The sequence below is a fragment of the Hirundo rustica genome, chromosome 5 (assembly GCF_015227805.2).
Source record: "Hirundo rustica isolate bHirRus1 chromosome 5, bHirRus1.pri.v3, whole genome shotgun sequence".
Classification (NCBI taxonomy): Eukaryota; Metazoa; Chordata; class Aves; order Passeriformes; family Hirundinidae; genus Hirundo; species Hirundo rustica.
Window position 1 is genome coordinate 59,766,585 of NC_053454.1, and position 23,830 is coordinate 59,790,414.

A 23,830-nucleotide genomic window follows, 5' to 3' on the forward strand; every position below is an offset into this window, starting at 1 on the left:
TTATAAATAGTCTCTATCCATCTTTCCTGTGGCTCCCTTTAGGAATGGGAAGGCTGCAATTAGGTCACCCCAAAACCTTGTCTCCCCCAGGCTGAACAATCTCAGTTCTCTCAATCTTTCCTTAAAGAAGAGATGCTCCATCCCTCTGGTCATCTTGGCAGTCTTCCCTGGACTCACTCCAACAGGTCCATGTCCCTCCTGTGCTGGGACCCCAGCTCTGGATGCAGCACTGCAGGTGGGCTCTCAGCAGAGCAGAGGGGCAGAATCCCCTCCCTGCCCTGTTGCCCATGGAGCTTTGGATGCAGCCCAGGACACGTTTGGCTCTCTGGGCTGAGTGCACATTGCTGGGTCATGTCCAGCCTCTCACCCACCAGCACCCCCAAGTCCTTCTGGGCAGGGCTGCCCTCAATCTGCTCATCCCCAGCCTGGATTGGTACCAGGGATTGTTCTGACCCAGGTGCAGCACCTTGCACTCAGTCTTGTTACACCTCTTGAGGTTCCCATGGGCCACTTCTTCCGCTGGTCCAGGTCCCTCTGGATGCGTCCCCTCCTTCAGGTGTGTCAGCAGCACCACTCAGCCTGGTGTCATTGGCAAATGTGCTGAGGGTGCCCTTGATCCCTCTGTCTGTGTCATTAATGAAGACTTAAATAACACTGGTCCAGCACTCGTCACTTATGTCCTCTGGCACTCTGAGCCCTTGACCATGACTTCAGGATGCCACCATCCAACTAATTCCTAATCCACCTAACACATCACCCCTTGAATCCACCTCTCTCCAGTTTGGAGAAAAGGATGTTGTGGGAGACCACATCATAGGCTTTAGAGAAGTCAGATAAATGACACCTGTAACCCTTCCCTTGTCCACTGATGTAGCCACCGCATCACAGAAAGCCTCTGGACTGCTCAGGCAGGACTTGTCCATGGTGAAGCTGCGCTGGCTCTCCTGCATCACCTCCCTGTGCCTCAGCAGAGCTTCTGGGAGGGTCTGCTCCATGATCTTCCCAGGCATAGAAGGGAGGCTGACAGGTTCATAGTTCCAGGCGTCATCCTTTCTTCCCTGTCTAAAGATGGGTACCATCTTCCTTTTCTCCAGTCACCTGTGACTTCACCTGACTGCCACAAGTTCCAAGTATCATGGAGACTAGCTTGGTAACTACGCCTGTGAATTCCTTCACGACTCTGGGAAGCATCTCATTGGATCCCATATACTTTTGTATGTTCAGCTTCCCCAGGTGGTCATCAACCTGATCTTTATTTGTGGTCCTAGTCCTGCTGTCCATTCACTTGAGAGGTGTGGGAAGAGAGGCTACTGCTGAAGACTGGAGGCAAGAAATTTGAGTATCTCAGGCTTCTCGTCTGTTACCAGTTTTCAACCACTTCTCTTTGGTGGGGGAATACACTTTCCTTGACCTTCCTTTTCTGTATACCTGCAGAAGTCCTTCTTCTTATTATTTGCACCTTTGTTCCCAAATGCATTAAAAAACCCCACCAAACTAGAATGGCCATATTTTGGACAGTTGCAGATGCATTTCCACTTCTCTTTCACCCAGCATGGATCCTAACACACAATTTACCCATTCTTCAAGTGCTTGCCGCAAAAATTAGATTTCATGGGTGGTTGGAAAGATGGCTGTTGGGCTTTTTGGGTGCATGTCTCTAAGTCTTGCTCTAAATAGATACATAAACAGAGTAGTATGCCATGAAAATATGTGTGCTTCTGAAAGGACTTAAGGTGTCATGAGCTGGGGTGTAATTTAACTGCTTTAAACACTGGTGAAAGGTTTCTCCTTCTCCCTCCTTCCCTTACTCCAAAAATTAGTGTGTCATAGGAAAAGAGCGGGTCAGGGGAAAAAATGGATGAGGCATTGGTTTCTCATCTGGAATCATAAACCATGATTGTAATGAGAAAAGGGAGAAAGAGTCAAGGTTACTAGAAGCCAGTCACACATTCCTGTGGCTCTTAGCCTTCCCCCTCCAAAGGGACACAGCATAAGCTCTGTGTTATCTGCTTATTCTAAGGTTGGTAAAAGGGCAACATCCACTGTATTCAAATTTTTACACATCCTACAGCCACTCCTGTATGATGGATTCTCCACTACCATCATCAGCTGCCCACGCTATTAATTGCAGAGGCTGCTAATCTGCCTGAGAAGCCAAAATGATATTAGCTTTCAACAGGATTTACATACATTCAGTCCTACTTCTGCATCAGCCAGCAATTACAGTTTAAACTGATGAAGGTGCAGCTTGCTGCAGGCCTAAGTAATATTTAATAGCATTAACAATGCACTTACCAATAACCCCCCCAGATCTCTTTACAGGCTCACTGATTCACCAGCCTGGCTGCTCAGCACCAGCATTTGCCCTTATCCCAGAAACCCAAACATTGCCCCAGCCCAGGCAGAAAATTTTGGGCCGAGTCCTCTAGCAAAGGGGTCTTCTGTCTGTCACTGCAAAGGGAACTCACTGGAAGGAAGAAAGCACTAAGAGCAGGACAAATATCAGTGTCCATCAGAAAATGGTGGTGGAAAAAGCCTGGAGAGGAGAGTGTGCTATGCAGATATATAGCAGAGTATCTGCATTTGGGGCACATTGGCTGAGACCAGCCTGTGTCCTTATCTCTGACCCTTCCTGACCTTTGTAAAGCTGGGCTGGCAAAGAGATTTCCCTGCCAGAGTCCACCCTCCACATGATGCACCAGAGGAGGAACAAGGTATCCTCTGCTCCTCAGAAACACACTTTTTCTCCTGCCCAGCACTGTTCTCTGGCAAGCTTGGAGCACGGATGGACTAAACAAACCCCTCCCCTGTTGATGTGTCCACGGCACACGGCATTTTATTTACATTCGGGAACTGATAAATTAGGGATGGAAATGACTCTGGATTGCATGGATGGTATGCTCATATCTACTGCCATCAAAAGGAGTGGCAAAGCTTTTGTTTTCTTGACGTGGAACGAAAGTTGATGTGACTCGAAAAGGTAGACTTAAAACTACGCTAAACCACAAGTGCTTCTCTGAAGAAGAGCCAGAGCTGGGCTGCCCATGCAAACAATGCAACAAATACAAAATATGTTTTGGGGGGGTATCCCTGTGAGTTGCATATGAGTACTCCTGCCTGTAGACCCTTTTGCTAGCATTTTCATATAAACAGAGCATGAAAGGTTACACCTTTGTTCACAGGGAGGTTGTTATAAGCAGATGAATCAGATGACCCTGAATGCTTGTTAATTCGTTAATTCTTATGCAAGTATTCAGTCTGCTCTATCAAATAGTTATTTTCATTACCAGAAGGAATCCACACAGTTGATTTGCAGTAATAGATATCCATTATTATATCATTTGCTCTTCTTTTTCATTGTCTTGGCAGCAAAAGACAGACCTTTCTCTATTCTATTTAAACCTTTAATACTTTTCATATTTCATATAAAATATTGGAAGAGGAAAAACCTAACTTTAAAACAGAGCTGTCAGTGTTGTCTTACCTTGGTTTTCCACCTCTGTGTTTTACTTAATTGACATCAAGAAAAATCAAGTCAACTCAAATACTTGAGATTAAGGAATCAGTTAAGGAGACAGACAAGTAACAGGCATATATATGCATACATCCAGGCAAATACGGAGAGGTGATAAGGAAGCCCTCCATCAAATTTTAAAAAATAAACCCCAAAGAATTCCACATGCACTGATTTGTTGCAATATATAGTAGTACTTAGATACCACAAGAACATTTTCCAGCCAAAAAACTTGCCAAACTTTTCACCTCTTTGACGGATGCTCAGCCTTACCCAGGGTGGCTGGGAAGGTTTGTCCTACAATCCATGACAGGAAAGTCCAAGATACAACCCTAAAGAGGTCTGTCTTGACGCACTGTGTCTATGAAGCATCAGTCCATGACAATTGCCTGATTTTTGGCAGGTCTTGTGACAAGGTAAAAACCACCCCTGGGTCTGGACTTGGGTACTGGAGCTACCACAAGCTGTAGATGTCAATGCTCCAGCTCCCAAAGAGCAAATCTCCCTTCTCATCCCGTGTGCCTAGGCAAAAGCAGATTGAGGAGAGGGTTTTGGGCAGTGCAAACTAGATAGCAGCTGACCTTGGAATTAAGGAGAAATAAAAAGCAAGTGAACACCTTTCTCCATATTTCTTCTTGGCTGTATTAAGTCAGGCTCCAGGAGCAGATAAAGCTTGTCACACCTATACAAGGATGACTTAATAAACTGATTGGCACCTTATCGCTGCCTCAAAGGCTCTCTACTGTCTTAGGGATGCCCAAACTGATTAAATATCAAAAACAAACATGAAGTGAAGTTCAAGAAGGCCCAGCCTATATCGAGATCATAAGAGAGAGTATATAGGTAGTCCTTGGACTCACCTGAAGACAGGGGGTGAGCTACAGGGGGATTTAGGAAAACAAAGTCTGATTAAAAGAAGTATTAGCTATCATGAGCCATGAGAAGCAAATATTTTTGTATTTTTCTGCAGCAGAAAGATAGCAGGCCGCGACTACTCAGCATAAACAATTCTTACAAGTGCACCACGTCATTAAGGAAAACTGATTGCATTTAAGTGAGGGGGGAAAAAGGCCTGTTACAGACAGAAGAGGAAAAAGTCAGAAATCTGAGAAAATGAGAGGCTTGTATTTTACAGCCACAGACACGTGAAGCCAAGGGTTATAAGGTGTGGGTACATAAAATAAAACTATTTACATTTGAGTGAATAAGGCAAGAAAGGCATCAAATTACAGCATTACCTAGCCTTGCAACTCCATACTGGGGCCAGTAGCTACAGCAATCCCTTACAAAATCAGTATTATCACAGCTGTGTTTGCCCTCAGCTCTTTTTTGCCTCAGGATTTTCATTGAGCTGGTGTGACTACCATGTACTACTTACTAAAGCCATTGATATTAGGTACATCAGAGTGATATTTTGTGTATCACAGGGCTTGGTCTCACAAGGCAGCAAACATCCTGATCCCAGCAGGGCTCTAGTGACAACAGGGGAGGTAAAAAAGAACAGGAATTTTCCCCTGTTACATTAACGATACGTCAGACTATCACGCTGTCTCTGGGCTTGAATCCCTGCGTGCACCCCAAGCTCCCTGGTCACCCATATTGCCTAGGCTTTGCTTGTGCCTGGCTTTGCTCTGAACTGCCTCCACCTTTGTGAGGTGATCCAGGTTTTGGCTGGGCTGGTTTCCACTCCATCCCCGTAAGAACAACAGGCACAACTGGTGTAAGCTCTGAGCCCTGATATTCCCTGTGCAGCTACCCAAGGCACAGAAGATGCACCATATCAGATTCATTCTCTAGAGCCAGCCTGGGCCAGTGCTAGAGAGCACAGCTTCTGCAGCAGAAATGACACAGCAGATCTTCAGAACCCCTGAGCTGCCACTAACTTTGCTAGCAATGGCTTTTGCACACTCAGAAGTTTATTAAAATCAGAGAGGCCTATCCTTCAAGCACCGGCTGGTGAAACATGCCCTAGGTCTTTGGGAAAGGTATCCATCAGCCCTTGAAATGCCCTGAAATCCAGCCACTGAAACTCCAAAGTCTGCCCTTGTTCCAACTTAAAAGTGGTGGGATGCACTGAGGTTTAGTCACTGAATTTTCCTTAGGGTGGAAAAGGACATGCGAGGGAAGAAGATTTACTGAAGTAACATCAATAATTGCTCAAAGGTGCACTCAAGTTTGCGTTTTATAAAATAAATCAGTAAAATCTATATGGAAGTGCTTTAATAGCAATTACGTGCTGTACATGGGCACCTGTCTTTTTCTACGGACATCTCCATTTATAGAAGAAGACACTGTGTGTTCAGACTCGGATCATTTGGGTGAGGCTCAGAAAAGCCTCTCTAAGCTTTAGTAAAAACCAGACACGGTCTGAGGCACTGTGCTATTAAATACATACTCTCCCTAGAACTGGTGCTCATGGCCTGGCAAGGATTTCTTCCTGAGAATAGCTCTGGGCAGACAGAAGTGTATGGGATATTCATACAAACTCGGGAGGATACCACAGGACAGGAGGTCAGCACATTTGGCATGGGATAAAAAGATTCTTCATCACAGGCCAGTGGAAATCCACCAAGTTAGTTTGACAGGGTCCGCATGAGACCCAGATGTACAGGTCAGACTTGCATCCATGCAGGTTCCCAAACTGGTGTTTAATAGCTACAGACTGGGAAATCTGACTCTCACTGGACTAATATTAAAGACTTTAATCCTAGGAAATAATTCATATATCAAAAATTATACAGCTGCTGATTTGCTCTTAAAAGCAAACTATACAGTATGTGCTAAACTATTCTGAATGATGGTAATTTATACACAGAGATAATGATTACTTTTAAGTGATGAGTGTTAAAGTAATCCATGGCAGAAAAGATCCCTGACAACAATGTTGGTGGGGAAAGAAAAAAAATAAAAATTCACATTATTTAGTATATCTTTGTCTGATATTTACTGCGAAATGACTGTAACACTTCGTACTGAGTGCATGTAACAGGGTGTGCTGGAGGCAGTACAGCAAATTTGGCTTGGAAAGGAGGAGAGCTCCCATTCTGAGAAAGCCATCCCAGGTCATCTCTCTTCCCGAGCTGTAAACCTTCCTGACTGTCAATGTAGACGCTGAACTGCCTCAGCAAGGTGACTGAATTCAGGGCTGCCATGAGGCTCATGAAAGCACAGAAACCCATCAAGGGAATCCAGGGCTGCCTCTCACTTGGCAGCAATTCCGTTACTTTGTCATCATCTGACTGGGCACCTGTCTCATCTGATTAATTTTCCTTTTTTTCTGCACAAAACCCACTCTCTATCTTCATCTGTGAAATTTGAGGAAGTTTCCGCTGTGTATCCTGCCTACCACTAAATGCCTGTGACACCTGCCTGTGACCTCTGGCAAGGCTGCTTGTACTTCAGCAGCTGCAGTGGTGCCAGGAGACTGCCACAAGACGGCAATGTTTCAGAAGCCTTGAGCTCTGTCTGGATAGGCAGCGCTGCAGCTTTCAGGGCTACACGTTGGTTGTATGTTAGAGCCTTGGAGTAATTCACTGCCACAGAAAAAGCACCTCCAGAGAACTAGGGGGGGAAAAAAAAAGGGCAGACAGTGCAGTTTTCTGTTATTTAAATTTGGTTGTTCAAGCAAGATTGTGTCATCTGCCTCACGCTGCTCATTGTAATGGTCGCTTCATTTTCGTTCCTTTCTTTCGCAGCACTGGTGTCAGTGAACCTCGCCCGAAGCTGTGTTATATTGCAAGCAGGTTTGAGATGATTTGGGCTGCTGTTCTCTCTAGATAACATTGTCAGGGCTGAACATGCTCATCCCTAAAGGTGAACAACAAAGCTTTTGTAACAGCATATTTTTACAACCGTAAACGATCCCAAGTAATTTAGAGAACACGGACAGATGCCTGTGTTGAACCAAGCAGGTGAGAGTGCAGAAAATTGAACTATGCCAGTTCCTCACCTGGCATCAGAGCTCTCCTGCAGCTGCATAGCTGATGGGTAAGGAATACTCCAGCCTGAGGGGAGCTATTTGCCCCATGCATTTGCAGATTTCTCTCTGCTCTCTTACCAGCCAATACTCATGTTACTGCAACAGGGACAAGGCCTTTGGGCTTTGCCACCACAGTACAGCTGTGCCTGAATCCAAGTGTCCAAAAGCCTGTCCATTTCATCCACATCCTTTGTAGGAAGGACAAAAAAACATCCAGACAAGGCCTGGTTGCTAGGCCTTTTCCAAGTATTTACCAATAAAATGTTTCATTTTGGACCTTTCAATTTGGATGAAACAAGATATTCCAGATAGCCCTTCAAGGGGGATTATGTATTCCTGGCAACCTCACGGCACTGCTGGGTTTCAGTGCTGATGGCTGTCAGCTTATCTGCTGTGCTTCATCTGGGGCCAGTTTTTGTTCCGTGGAGAGGTGTGAAGCCACAGATTACTGTTTCTTCTACCTTTAGTCATGGCAGAGAAGAGAGCTTGAGGTGTCTGAGCTCTAAAGGATACCAACGGGCCCAAAGGTGAAGGAAATGAAACAACAACTCCTAAAAAGGGCCAAGCTCTTCAAGATAAGGGGTCTGAAGCAGCACCCTCTGAAGTCCATGGACAGGGTAATAGATGATGCTGTAGCTTCTAATGGGGCCAAACCTCATTGGTGCTGAAGCATGAGCCAAGAGCAACACAGTTTGACTCTGAGCTTCCAGGGAGACAGCGCTGCTGACAGTAAGGAAAACCATCGGATTGCTTGTACATAAGCACCGTTGATAGGAAACTGCTGGGTGATTCACACCGCTGTGTTTAAAGTTAGTTTTTGGAGCTAGACCTGCATTGCTAAACACGCAGGATTCTGCTCTATCTCTCTGTATATGTTACAAAATCTGTGGTGTTTCTGTTTTCAGCTTTCAATAAAATAAGCATCTTTTATTGTGTCAGGGGTACTGGGTAATTGAAATACCCGTACTGATTTTCAAAAATGTTCTTTCATCACAATGACTGTTGGGGAGCTTGCTATTAAAAACAAGTATAAACAGCATAATCAAAGCTCTTACTTCCTACCTGCGTTTCTGCCAAGCCCTTTTGCATTCAAAAGCTTTAGATTCTTTCCATTACTACCCAACTTTTCCATTTACGCTTGAATTGTTTAGTAGAATGCATGACATACATATTAAACTCATAGCAAACACAGGGCATGTATATTCAATAACTATAAACCAGACTTTTTTCTGTGTATGAGCTCATTGCTTATTCTTGTCTGGTATATTAAAACATGCATTTCTGGGAAGTTGCAATAAAATAAAGTTTAGTAAAACATGCTTAATCACAGAGATAAAGAAATAAAGTTGCATCTGGACTGAAAGACCATTCTTAGTAGTTATGAAGATGATTTTATCTTGCCTGCTGAAACAGCCAGGAAAGTTTGAACACAATATTTATCCTGAGTATTTGCACAGAATTTAAAAAAAAATTATGTCCAGGTTCTTTTTGCAAGACAAGAACCATTTTGGCAGAACTATTTTTGCTTTCTCCCTCTTCTACCCCTCCCCATAAAGCAAGACACAAGCACCCTCACAGCTGTATGGCCTTTCTGGAGGCATGCCCATGAGCCCTTGGCCAACCAAAATGTAAATCCTGGCCCTTTGCTAACATGTCATGCCACCTCATATGGAAAACCACTGTATTTCCTAAGACCCTGCCTTTTCCCTGACCCCACCAGAAGTGATGAAGCTGCAGCGCTCCTCCTCGCTTTACCACAATGCTGCTCTGAGCACTTGTCCTTCGCCCTGGCAGAGCTGGAGATGTTGAGGAAGAAACCACTTTCTAAAACGAGCTCTTCGATGCAGCTCTTGACTGAGCCACCACAAATTAAGGCAAAACTGATTGAATATTCAAGTGGAATGTTTCTCATTACCACTCATGTGCTCTAAGTCCTGCAATTTTCCTTGGATGGCAGTTCCCAGACTGCAGGATATAGGCACTAATAAGGCGATATGTTTGAGGCATCAGCATAAGAGCCCTTTATAACTATTTTGGCTAAAGTTACAGCCGTGCTTTAGCAAGCCTTAATGTCAGTACATCCTTGCAAATCCTCGCTTGTAAGTACTCTTTCTGAAGTTCAACTGTGCCCCTGCATTTAGCTTTCAAAAACCCATTCAGAGTGGCAAGTGCTTATTTGTGGCTTTGTGGTTTATTTACACATGAGCATAAGAAATCCCCAGCTAGAAATCTGAAGCATTACTCTAAATGTTTATGGATACCAGTAAACTGAAAAACAAAGATACAACTATCAGCAAAAGTGCCTTTTTTCCTGTTTTCATAACGAGAATTTCAAAAACCTTTATTAAATTAGAAAACGTTCTCTGGACACCCTTGTAGTTTATGTGAAAACCCTCTAAAATAGAAGATCCCAACAAAAAATGTCTTTTAAGGTGACTTAAAATAAAAATTCTGTTCCCAGCCCTGGCACACTGCACTCATATTAGGCCTTTAAATTGCCCTGCAAGTTGGATGCTTGGGCACCGCACTACAGCCACATGTAGATTCACCAAAAGAAAAGAAGGAAAGTAAGAATTAAAGACAACCTCGGAAAGCCACTGATGTTGACTTACCAAAAACCAGGCCATGATGCAAGAGAAGCAAATTTGGTACCCACAGAACCAGGAGTCTGCAACCCTCAGGCCAGAGCCCTGCACAGCGTGGGGTGGATCTGTGGCCAAAAAAACTACCAGCAACACAAACACATTGAGACATGCTGGAAGATTGTTCTTTTGGATGTTTCCCTTGGAAAATGAAACTTATTTGGTGTTCTTTGAGATTAAACAAGACAGATGAATGGCCTCTGAGGTAACTGCTTAAAACCAACTCTGGGTTTTGGTATTTTTTTTTGTTGTTGTTTTAGATTATTCATGTGATTCACAGGAAAATTTGATGAAATTGTCATTCCGGTTCTATTTCTGAAAGATGTCCTTCACCTTGGCTTTGGGAAATTGTTCCCCTGAAAGCATTTCCCAAATATCAGCACACCTGGATTTACAGGGCTCTTTGCAATTAACAGATCACCCAAACTAATTATGTTGCGGAGCACAGAATGGCTCCTTCCATCATCCTGCTTCTGCAGAAAGATGGCTCTGAGGTTTAGATGGAAAAATGCAGACCAAGCAGCAGAGTGGAAATATGAGCAACTCCTTAGAGTACCACTGCAATGGGACACTACTGTGACATTTCAGAGTGATAAACTTATTTTCATTTTCATACTTGAAATAATGAAAATTATTATTTTCCACCATCCCCAACAACACACACACAAATCTCTTTTCTCTAAGGAAAAATATCAGAAAGGAAATATTCTAGAATAGCTTCAGGTGGAAAGATGTCATTCCCACCTCAGCTATTGAAACTGAATATTCCATTTCACGTCTCCTTTAGCATTTTCTGGATGTCCTAAGTGTCATCATCTCTGTTTTCACCACCAGGAAAGTGTAAAGCTGGGTTTTCAACTGCCTGTGCTTACTTTTTCCCCCCTCCAACAGAAGATTTTTCATCTTGCTGTCAATATTTACAGTTAAGCTGGTGCCCCTCCTGCCACCACTGAACAGAAATAGTGAGTGCCTGACAGCATGAACGCCACACTGCTTATGGAGGCTGCTTCCACTGGACAGCAGTTTGTAGAAGCATATTTTATTATTATTATCACATTAGTGTTCCAACAAAAGGTAGTCTTCCCTTTATTTTCTGACTACACAGCAATAAAATCACCACCATAGTAGTAAAAAGCATTACCCTGGCCTGCCAGAATCACTTGTTCACAACTTGCAAAGCTGAATTAAAATGCTCCATCTACTTCCACACGCTTTACAGGTTATTTATGTTTACTTTAGCTTTGGATTCGTAAACCTCAACCACACTGACACTACCCCTTCCTTTTCCCCCTGCTCCTTGCACCTCTGTGGGCACGAGCCTTGATTCCCAGCTTCCTACCATAACCACAGCAGGGGTTTAGAGCATCGTTTTTGCCATCACTGCTGTAGCCTCCTCCCATGGTTGCCAGCCTGCTACAGAGGAGACTGTGGACTTCAGCTCCCGCTGCTCCCAGCAGGCACTTGCTGGTGCACAAAATCTCACAGGAACGTGGCTCACATTAGGTTATCCTTACTGTTAAGCCTGCTTAACAAGTTGCTTTGTCATTCCATTTTCATGAGCAAAAAGATGACAGCCCTGGCTGCAGCTCTTACATCCCTTTCTGTGGCCTTGGGTGGGTGATTTATTACAGCCCAAACGTGTCAAGGAAACCACAGTCATATCGTGCCTCTCGTTTTGGAGGTGCCACAACACTGGGGAGAGGCAGAATGGTGAAGGGACCACGGGGGCTCTGGGCCTGACTTCCACAACTATTGCATTTCCCTGGGCACTGCTCGATGGGCTGGTCATTGCTAAGGGCCAGCATCCAGCCCTTCACTGACACTTGCCCGTTTCCATGTTTAGACTAAAAGCCTCAGCTACCCTCTGTGCACGTGTGGAGTCCCTAGCACAAAAGAGGCTTTGATCCTGAGATCCAAATGAGACTCTGATCTTGGTTGGGGCTCATAGGTGCAAATGCTGGAGAAATAATAACAGATGGAATATCACAGTGATATATTAATTTCCATATAGAGCCATATAGAGTTAATAGGGGAACATTTCTGGGCAAAGATCTCATAAATAAACCAAATGCGAATGCATAAATAAGTAGAATACAAACACATAGAGCTATTATAAGGGCAGATGTGTGAAACTTTTTTTTGTCTGTATGTTAAGCAGTCCTTGACATCTCTTTTAAAATTTATATATTTACACTGGCAGAAGAACAAGCCTTTCTACCTAAACTACAGAGAGAAACCTAAAACATGCTGGATAGCTTTACCATCAGATCTATTTTGTCTTTCTTTTCAAGTATAATCAAATTCCTTCCCGTGCCTACCTGCCCATTACATTTCTGAAGAACTACATGTTGGAGTCTGAGGAAGGCATTTGAAATCATATGCTTGAACTGAAGGTAAAAAAAACTCAAAATCAAGTAATGCCTTCCTGGAAGAAGAAAATCATACTGGAACATAATGAAACGTAAGAAATTATACTGGAACAAAACCCCAAAGAACAGGCAAATCTTGGCCCCTACAGAAACACTGGGTTTTCTAACACTTGTGTCTTTTTCTCTGTGGAAGTAGCAAGACAGGTCCAGGTGCTTCTGCGTCGTGATGGCACAGAGGATGCAAGATGTGGCCAGAGTCATTTTAAGCTCCCTCTCCCTCAGTCAAGAATCTACTAGGTAAGCTAGTGGTGAAAATGTGAATGTTAAAAATTTCTTCTAAAACCAAAAAATGCTTATAGTTATACAGGCACGAGGACTGTGGCTGGTGTGTTTTTAACATCTTTCAGTTAATTGCAAAGTATTTTAAATAATCATTTTTGTTAAAGAGAACTCCCTTTAAAACATGTAATATACCTGTGAGGCTACTATCAGTCGTAAAGGATTTATTATATCTCCTCTCACTCCATTGCTTGTAATTTTCCTTACGTTTCACCTCCCAGGCTGACATTTTCCAAGCTTGAAGTCTGCCCAGAAAGAGAATTTTTTGGAAAGCTGAAGAAACTTTCCCTTCAGCTCAGCAGCGCACTTCTAACAAGGGTCCCTCACACAAGCCCGGTGAAACCTGCCTCACTGGGACCAAAACCAACACACATTTTGGTGTCTGCTGCTGCAATCGGGATGCAGAGAAGGGACAAAAGGATTATTCAGCCTGAGTGAGGCCATTGGACCCAGCAGGTTAAATTCTTCCATGGTGTAAGCGCTCGCAATGTCCCCGAAGCAATGGGATTACACAGTTTTCCACCCAGGCCGAGCGAAGCTGGCTCTCTTCCTGCGAGCGAGTGGCTCAGACTTCTTCTCGTCATTCTCCCTGTTATTCAAAGATCTGTTTTTTGTAGCTGGCAGGCTCTCTCTTTGAAGCCTTCGATCCACAGAGCGTTCCCCTGTGGTGAGTTTGAAATGCTTTTGTGCCGCACCGGCTGCTGGGTCCCTTCACGTGGGGCTCCGTGAGTACTCCCTGCCCCCCTACACATCTCAGCTAAGGTCTCACCCCTCTTCTTCTCCATTCCAACCACTTCACAACCTCAGGCAGAGAGCTGGCTGTCTCTATGTCTGCAGTGCAAAAAATGAAGTGTGATTTTAGGAAGGAACAAAGAGGTTGGCGTGGAAGGTAGTATATACGCTCCTTAGAAAATGACACAGGTATAAAATGAAGATTGAAGGAGGAGGAACACCTTCCTCATCCTCACAGAACAAAGCTGCTCTGAGAGCTGTGTGAAAGCCAAGTGTCCTAAGTGAAATAAGCAGGGAAGAAGAAGGGCTTAAAAGGCAGGTCACAAAAGGTCTGGGCAGAAGCAGGCAGAGCATCCAAATCCAGAGGGGCTCTGGGGGTCTCCCAGAGGAATCACACCCCTGTTCTACAGACCTGTCCCAGCTGAGCTGGCCCCAAAGCCCTGGCTCTGCCAGCCTTCTCCTCATCCTGCTGCAGCCCACCCCTTCACTCCCCAGTGCTGCATAAAGCTGGCTGAAGAGAAACCCAAACCCTATTGGGTTCACGCTGCAGAGGAGTCAGAACACCCAGGAGAAGCACTGGCAGGGGCATCATCTCTCAGCCCCAGCAGACTTTTGGGAAGGTGCTCTGCTGTGGTGGAGCAGAAGGAGAACTGCTCTCCCACACCACAGCTCACTGCACAAGTACCTGTGAGCACAGGAGAGCTGCTCCCAGTCTGCAGTACTGGAAAGCCCTGGACTGACTGCAGGTCCTCAAATCTGACAGGGTCTTGAAAGACAACAAGGAAGGAGACACTGTAACAGCAGCAAGCAAAATGCAACACTGAAATAATGCTGTGAAAGGAGGAAAACCCTGTGCTGGGAGAGTATGACCCTCCCACAAATATTCAGGAGGGGTCATTAAGAAGTGGTTGAGCTTTTATTTCTACTCCCTTGCACCTTTTTGTTAATGAGCCATGCTTCAAAAGAAGCAGTTCCTCTTTCCTCAGAGAGCTCTGTGCTCTTTGCTGGCCAGAGGCAGCCTGCAGAGAGAACCATTCATGTTCTATTTGATCTGTGCTGGGGGCTCTGTTTCTAGAGGTCTCAGGGCCCCCCGCAGCACTCTGTCCATGGAAAGAGAGTTACATGTCCTCCACTGGATCTAGTGGCCAGTTGGTCTTCCCTGTCTTCAGGCCTACAAGTTCATGTCCTGGCCACAGCTTCTGCAGGGACTTTTGTCTCAAGAAAAGAGAACAGGAGCCCTTCTTGTGCCTGCTGCAGCTCTGATGGGCTTTTATCCAGAGCAGCTATGTGCTTGTACACCCCACTCCCACCCTCCAGATAAGACATTGCAGTCATCCCTCCAAAGAGCCTCCAAAACAGATTGATAGAAATACCTGAAAGAGGTAAGAGGACACACCTTACTGTCACTGAACAGGACTCCTGACCTTAAATTCCTGAGCAAATATTTTCTTTTTTTTTCTCTTTTGTAAAATGCTCTCCCCCAGTAGTACTTGTTCAAGTGAAAATCACTACCTTGCAGTGTTTAGAGGAGCAGACTCTTTACAGCTATTAATTATGTGCCCTTTAAACACAGGCCCTCACCCAAACGTGTGTTTTCCCAGTGGGAAAAGTGTGCCTTTTCACACCTCTTATTGTAAACCAAGCTGACGACAGACAAGGGTGAAAACCACCTGTCCTTATTCAACAAGATATATCACCACAACACCTGCCTCCAACAACCATGCTGGGCCAAAAAGAAATCAGGATCCTATGGATAATTTTACCGGAATTCTAAAATAGCCCAAACAATGAAACAACACACCAAAAACCTAAACACAAAGCAAAACCATCACTCCACAAGCTTCAAGAATAATAATAACACTTACTCACATTTTTCCAGCCAATTCAACCCACACTGGCAAACAAAATCCCTCTTTGTCACAGGATAAAAATGGTTCCCTCATTTATGCATATGGGACAGTGTTCCCTCTTGACCCTTTGAAAAGAAAATAAGAAATTACTGACACTAAGCTTGCTGCAGAGCAATTTCTGCTTGGTATTCTGCTTTAAACTGTCCCCTGTTTGGGTGAAGATCAGGATGAACACTGTTGGAAATAATTACCTTGCTCTTTCTGGACCCAGTCAATTTACTTATTGATGCAACTGTGCAGAAGAGGTTATTAATGAAGAATCAAGTATTTCACACATCAAGAGGCCTGATTCTCACTTCAAACTATCAAGAGGTAAATATGTATAAATAGCATGAGTTAACTCAAAATGAGAATATTTATGCCTGTTCTTTCTCCTTTTCCATGGAAAAACGCTGTCTGTTTTGAGCACAGAAATACTGTGGTGTCAGATTCCATCACTAGGAATTACAAAAAAAAAAAAAAAAAAAAAAAAAAAAAAAAAAAGGATGACCCTAAATCCTTAAATATCCTGGGACTGCTCCCAGGAGCAAGTGGTACTTTCTGAGCTGCAGAAGGGCTCAGCAGCCACCAGGTGACATGAGCAGGGAATTGCAGCACTAGGAAAGCTGAAAGAGACAAGGAAATAACTCCATCACACTGGAGGGCTGGGGTTTTTTTGAAGATACCCTACTTCTACAGAGGAAGGTGTGTATTTGTGGAAAACACTGAAGTATAGTGCCCTTATCAGAAAGAGTGTGTAAGCTGGAGGAACTGGTGAGAAGTGAAAAATACAGTTGTACTGAAAATTATGTTTAAAGATTGTGTAATGAGACTGTATTTAATGACAACCTATTCTATTCTGCTTTTTCATAGAACAGTTCAAGGAGCTTGAACTAGGTTAGGTCGCTCAGAGCCATGTTCAACATGCCCAAGAATGTTTCCAGGGATGGGGCACCTACCTCTGGTCTACCTGTTCCAGTGTTTCACCATCCTCATTCTAAAAAACACATCTTGTTTTAGGAATAAAATTATCAAGGCTCCTAGAAATCCCTGGGGGGAAACAAAAACAAAAAACAAACAAACAAACAAAAAAACCCCACACAAACAAACAAACAAATCTTCTTTATGTGTGTTGTCCTTACATTTTAGATATTGGCACTGATGGCCTCTTTGGAAACTCTTCCACTATCACCTGCACTTGCATATCCTCCCCATATCATGGCTGCAGAGCAGATGGAAATCTTCTCTTCCAATTCAGATGTTATTTCCTTTTTGGTTTCTCATATGGTTTTCATGCCAATGTGCAAGGTTAAGTCTTTGACTAAAAGAGTTACATTTGTGGAGCCTTACAAGCAAACACACAATAAAAGACTGAACAGTTTGGAAGTTTTTGGTCTGGAAAAGAGATGACTGAGGCATATGACAAGGCTGACAAACATAAAGTAGTTTGGAGCAGGCATATAGGAATCAAGAGCTGCTTCTTATACTTAGTAGGCAGGAAAAATGAAGGTAGGAGTCAAGTTCCATCCAGACAGAAAGAAATGGCTCTCCACACAGGAAGTTGGAAACATGAGGAACTCCTAGGCAAAGGACAACATGGATGCAAGAATTCTGAAAAGTTGCCTGATAGGCAGCTAAAGAATATTTGCTGGAAGTTAGTCAACAAGCAAAGGAGAGGGGGATCATGAAATGTCTTTACTAAGCAAAGGATGGGAGACTGTTAAGGGACTCTCTCACATCAGTGCTTACACCCTTAAATATTTTAACTATTCTGGAGCACCCATTGGTGGTGCGTGGTTATGACTGTCAAGCTCAAATTGGCCCCATGGCACATGATATGTCTGCAAGCACACCCAAAATTAAAGAGTGGAACAAGGCTGCCCTCCATAGCAGAGTTGCATAAGGAAAACTGCAGATCATTCCTGTTTCTGGAGAAACAGCTCTAATGGGATGAAGGCATTATGTTTGCATGAACTGATGCGTCCCTCTGATTCAAACATCCCATGCTCAGTAAAATGCGAGCTCTTCCAGAAGGTGTGATGCTCATTTGTGACCAAAATGTGTCTCTGCATTTAGCCCCACTTATCCCTCTTGCCAGACAGAGAGGTCAGCTTGATAATATATTACCCTCTTACATATATCGTGAAATGGACACCCGAAATCTTGTACTGCCTATATGGTGTTATCATTATTCTTTTGGACAAGAGCCACCACACCCTTTCCAGGTCGGCCCTGCATTTGGTAGATTCATATGCCAGGTTTGAGGGCCTCAGGCTTACAAAATCCTGACTGTGATGTAACTACAAATCTCTTCTCTCACCCTTCTGAGTATCAGAACAAAGAAAGACACAAACAGAATTGTAAGGAGATGGCTCACAAAAAGCTTATTTTCTTCCTTTTTCTTTTTTTTCTTTCCCCATCGCTCTAAATTGTGGAAGATAGAGAAATGCCAAGGCTTTCCCTTCTTCCCTTGCTGGCCTTTCAGAAGCAGACTGTACAGAACATTAACTTGAGAGGAGCTCAGACAGATGCTTTGCTTAAGCAGGTTCTCTTGATCCTGAACCTGGGAACATTTGAGTTAATGGGAGGTAGTTAACACTTAGGCTTGATGAAGTGAACGCAGCAGTTTATGCTTCTGGTGAAAAGGAAGCTCAAGCACTCTCTGGGACAGTTACTCCTCCATCAAGGTGGAATAATGTACGGGCTCAAATTTTCTCAATGGAAAGCAAGCAAGAAAGAAATTTATGTTACAGTCACAGTAACAAGAGCAAAAGTTTCACCAGCTTTTCATTAGCTGAAGAATTCCTTCTTGATTGAACCTGGTATTTTTTGAAACCATTTCCTGTCGGCAGAAACACCCAGTGCAGGGGATGTGTGCTTTGGTAACAGTGTGAGGAATGCTTAGCCAAGTACATGGATTCCCTCTTCCTTACGCTAACACTGCCTTATCCAAATTTCAACAGGTCTCACAGCCTTTAGGTACCTCCTTTGTCAGTCTAAGACAAATAATACCAGGCTGAATTCAGAGGATCTCGTGGGGCTTAGGAATAGTTTATAACAGCATGCTAGAAAAACTTAACCAAAAGACCTCTGCAGCTGCAAATTCTATTAATTCATTAGGCCATCTCTTACACCATGAAAACGTTGAAATGATTGCTACTAGTGTTTTTCTGCCGAAAATGCAAAATGTCCAAATTTGCTCGTGAAGACAGAGTAAAGAAGTGATAATTTAATTCAATTTATGGAGAAAGTGGGAAATGTGTTGCCACTGAAAGAGCTGAGATCGAGTAACTCTGCATGCCTGCTAAATAGAGTGGCTGAAATTCTGCACCACAGCACAACACTATTGATTTGAAAGAATTTGGTTCAAGTGCTGCAGAAAATGCTAAACAGGCAAGGAACATACTACTGGCTCTGAAAGACATAATTTCAGCTGAGGTGTTTTTGGAGGTGCAGTGCTATATATCAACAATGAACAAATAATGAAGTAGGGTTACAACATTGGCCCGGTTGATAGAAAATCTGAATCTTCAAATTTAGCGTGGCATGAAAGTTCCAGTACAGACACAGGTCCAAAGGAGTTTTTAAGTGACAATTGGACACATTCTTTCTTAGAGAGTTTCCCTAGATAGAATATAAAAGCAAAAGCATTTCAAAGGTGAATACTCACTGAAGGCAGGAAATTTTCTTCCAGCTGTATTACAGATATTTACCAAAATGATTTTATGTACATTTTGCAACTTGCATGGCAAGTGCAGGCAATTTTCTTCTGAGCTGCTGTCAAGCCAGAGGATCAGTGAGCAAATCAGTGATGACAGATGTTGAACTGCCCTTCCTGATTATCTTCCCCCAGGAAATCTGAGGCAATTTGCAATGAGGTTTTTTTTTAAAAAAAGCAGCCCTCTACCTTGTATATGACATCTTCTCTAGACCCCTAGACTTTTCACATAGGCACTATGGATTGGTGGGGCCCAAAGGAAGGTGGACCTCACAAGGTTAGAGCCAAGCAGCTGCCGTCTCTGAGCTGGCTCACCAGTGGTTAGAAATGAGGGCCAAAAATAAATCCAGGGTATCGTTTTTTGTTCTTCTGATGCTGGACGAATGATTAGCCACTGACATGGATCAAAGAATAAGGTAAACTCATTCTTTTCTTTCTGTCCATAAAATCCAAAGCTCTTCCTGCCTTTCAGGCTGCTGGGAAGTAGCGGTACTGCCAGAGATTCTGTTCATGATACGCTACTCAATATTTTTCTTCAAACACATATAAAACAGGGAAAACAAAGGCAAAAACAACTGAGATGGGAAGTAGAAACCTTCTATCATCCTTTTCTTGCAATTCCTTTCCAATAAAACACAGCCACAATCAGCTTAGTAAATGACTGCTTTCTAACAAAGCACTGAGCCAAACACAGAGAACTCAAATGACCAAAGTGCTGTCTGGCCTTAGACTGAGAAACAGTAAATGTTTGTGGTTTCCGTAAGAGAAAAGAAATAACCAAGCGGTCTGCACCATGCTCCCTTCTTACATAGTGGAAGAAGACAGACCATGAAAAGTCACTTTCCTGAGCATTAAGCCACCATTTTGCTGACTGCTTTCTACATGACTCTTGTCAATCCCGTGCCTAACAACCCTGCCTGGGCTGTAAGCCACTCATCTTTACTTTGTGTTCAGTATATGATACCATCACGCGCATTTCTTCCTTCAAGTGCTTCCGATGACTTTGACGAGAATTTGTTTTTCCTCTTCTAGAAAAGGCCAATAACTTAATGTTCTTAAGTATTGTTATTGGTTGTTGGCATATGCCTTCTGGAGATAAATGAATGGTTTGATGGCTGTTAATATCCATAAAACTCTCACAAACTTTTCAGGCTGGGGAATGGGACAACGAGGAGGTGCATCCTCTCAATCATCCTCTCAAAAAAGTCTGCAAAAAGCTGGTCACCAGCTACACATTGGATGCCCAAGATATCATTTTATAACAGCACTCAACCCCAAACACCTGGAAGCTTGCAACATGCACAGTTCATTTAAAATTGTAGCTTGACTTAAGTAACCGTCAGCACTTCCATAGGACAGCACAGTCAGTATGTGCGGCCAATCCTCACCACCCAATCCAGCCTGATGAAACACAATTAGATTGACTTCTCCCCCAAAATCACTCTTTGGCAGTCAGCTTTAAGAAGACTTCAGTGATGCAATTTGCTGGCACTCTGTGGGGAACAAATATACTTTTGTTGCTTGTCGCTAGTACTGATTTTTTCTCAATGACAAAGTACTGTCCTCTAACTTGGGTGAGCTCTAACTCTTCTTCAGTAACAATACTATAGAAAAATCAAATTCTTTAAGATCTTATTCCAGATAATTTTTTCCCCTTCTTCCCTCCTTCCCATGTATAAAATAGCTAATAATCACTCATGTTCAGCTAGAATCACATAAACATGCATGCAGATTGGAAACAGCAAGCAGCAAGAATGGGAATGTAGTGAGTGCAGGAATTAAGTGAAAGCAGTTGAAGCAGTGGGGTTGTTTCTGATTTGGAAGATGATGATAAAGTTTTGGTAGTGCTCACAAAGCCAGGAGAGGGATAGAAGAGTGGGACGGTCAATTATCCTGACCCTGTGGAAACAGAAGTTTATTTTAGCAAGCAAGTTTTGGCAGATGGAAAGGGACAATGTGACAAGGTCTGGAGGTAAGGAGATTTTTTTTTGGTCTGGTAGGCAAGGCCTTGGCATGGACACAGAGTTTAGCAGTGAGTGAGTAGGAGGTCAGAGGATGTATCAATCTGAAATTTTTGAGACCGTTCCTGAGACATCAATGTTCCAGCTAAAGCATTTTCCAGCAGTTTAGTTCATCAGTTCCTGAGGGAAGCACAGCCATGTACTCACTCCTCTAGTTGCCAGAGTCCACGCTTCCCTCATAACTCTTTTACATTATGTCCCCAGCTGTTGCTGTCTGTACCTCTGAACACAATTCCGGGCAGGAAATACTCGGACAGCACGGTATAAATGTAACAAGAGGTGCTTGTCTGTTCTTGATGTCCAAGGTAGGACTCATGTACTTCTCCTGAATGGATTTGTCTGATCAGGGTTTCTGCATTAAGTTCCCAGTAAAGGCTCTCTCAGTAGAGGTTATTATAAACAAGGCTCAGTCAAGTATGCAATTAGCTAATGATTTCTGAAACAATTCAGAGAGCCGCCCCTCACTCAATGTTCTTTTGGCCTAAAAGCTTTCTAGAACAGCGTTCAGTGAACACATGGAAACAAAGATCAGAAGAATACTTTAATGCCGTTACAGGCAGTTGAGCAAGTCAGAAAAACAGAAAATGAAACTAAATCAACAGGGGAGCCGATGCCACACAGGCTGTGTTGTGCGCAGCCTGGGAGCCTCCTCACCCGCACACACCAAAAAAACCAGTTACACCAGGTCCAAGCAGGGTGTCAAACATCAAGCGTATCAGCAGTGCTGCTAATTCTGAATCAAATATAGCACGGCTTATTCTCTCATAGCTGATGGAATGAAAGCCTGAGAAACCTTCTCCAGTAACATGTGCACCATCCTGTTGCTGCCAGCAGGAACACACGACTCAATTTCAATCCTCTTTCCTCAAGAAAGAGGAAAACATCTGAATAATGGTGATTATGTCAGAAATTGATAGCAGAATACTAATCTCTGATGTTTCCTGGCTGTGTTTTTATAGTTACATATCTGTACCTTGTGTATGTTAGACCCTCTAATACTTTAACAACCCATGCTAGGAAATACCCAGGTGCTGTAGAGCTCATCTCAGCTCCCTAGAAAACCATCCTATTAGAAAGTTACAAGAATTTCTACAATTCCCACAGCTTGTTCATGTACATTTAGTTCCTCAGCTTTGTATTTTGTTAAAGTAATTGGGTCAATATTTTTCTTATATTGTCTTTGATCACAGAAGCAGAATCTGGAAGAGAGCTCAATAACCATGCTAAATAAACCCTAAACTTTAGTAATTCAGTTTGGTTGCATCATTTTTCTTTAAGCATGTACTTAACAAGATGAACAGATGATGTCTTACTCAGCCGTTTAACAGAGAACTGTGACAACTTATTTCTACCAGAGCCTCAAATGTGGTTAAAATATCAGTGCCCATGGCAAGGTCATCAGAGGAGATGTCCATAACCAAAACTGCCTTTGGCAATGCCCAAACAAGAATCTTGGCTGTGATGGTGATGGTAAAAGAGGTGTTCAGCCCATTGCCAGCCTGTGATACACTGTTATCGACAACTGTTTTTTCCAGGTGAAATCTGTGAGAAATACAAACGACTTGCAGAAAAGGCTGGTGTTCTATCAGCCCAGTTTCCCTCTACAGTTAATACAAGGAAATCAAATAGTATGTGGGGGAAAAAACACATGAAAGATGACCTAGGGGAAGGTACCAAATAACCTGTTACTGAACGTGTGCTGCTATGTGCATATCCCATGGCATTGCAGCCTGGACCACCAGGGCCCAAAGCCCACATCATCAATCTCCAGGCAAGATGTGCTGAAAATCAGGGAAATGGAAACTCAGGGTTTCCATTTCAGTTTAAAGATTTACACCCGTAATATGACAAAGGAAAACAAGTGCAAACTGGGATCTCTCAAGAGGTAGAGAACACACATTAAAAAAAAATAAAAAAGATAAACAACTGTTGCCTTAAAGACCAACCAAGACACTGCTCAATGCGAGGAGACAATCAGCTCAGTTTTTGCAGCTTTCTTAATGGAGTAGCAGGTCATGCTCTTCAATGCCCAGAGCCCTATTGAGAAACAACAGTTGCTTTTACATCTGACCTGTGGACACGCAGGAAAGAATATCAGCAGAAATGCTGCACTCCTGTTCAACCACAGAAAGCAGGAGACAGCAGAGAAAATCAGCTAGTGTCAGCTGCAGCCACTGCAGTGAAGCAACTTCTCTCCCCCTTCAAATAGTGCCTGTCAAATTAGTATGATTATTGGATACTGTGCTACTACAAATAACAAAATGACATCACATGTAACACAGGGAATCATAGAAAATTGGATAAATGGAGCTTTTCAAAGCTAAAGAAATAAGTAATAACAGACTGTACAGACTAGGTCCTGTGTGACAAGGCACTGAAAAACAAAGCCTGAAATAAAGCTGTGCCCAAACTGAAAAAATACTGCTAGGACACTAACCTGAAAACTTTTAGCATACATAATAATTTATTAAAAAAACCACTAATTGTATCTATCTTGATCAAAGCTGATCAGAAATTTGTCACTTAGGCAGTTTCATGAAAAAAATTGTACTTCTGTTAAAAGCAAAGCATTTGACAAACATATAGATTGTGACAACCCCCAAACCATTAAAGATAATCAGTTTTTA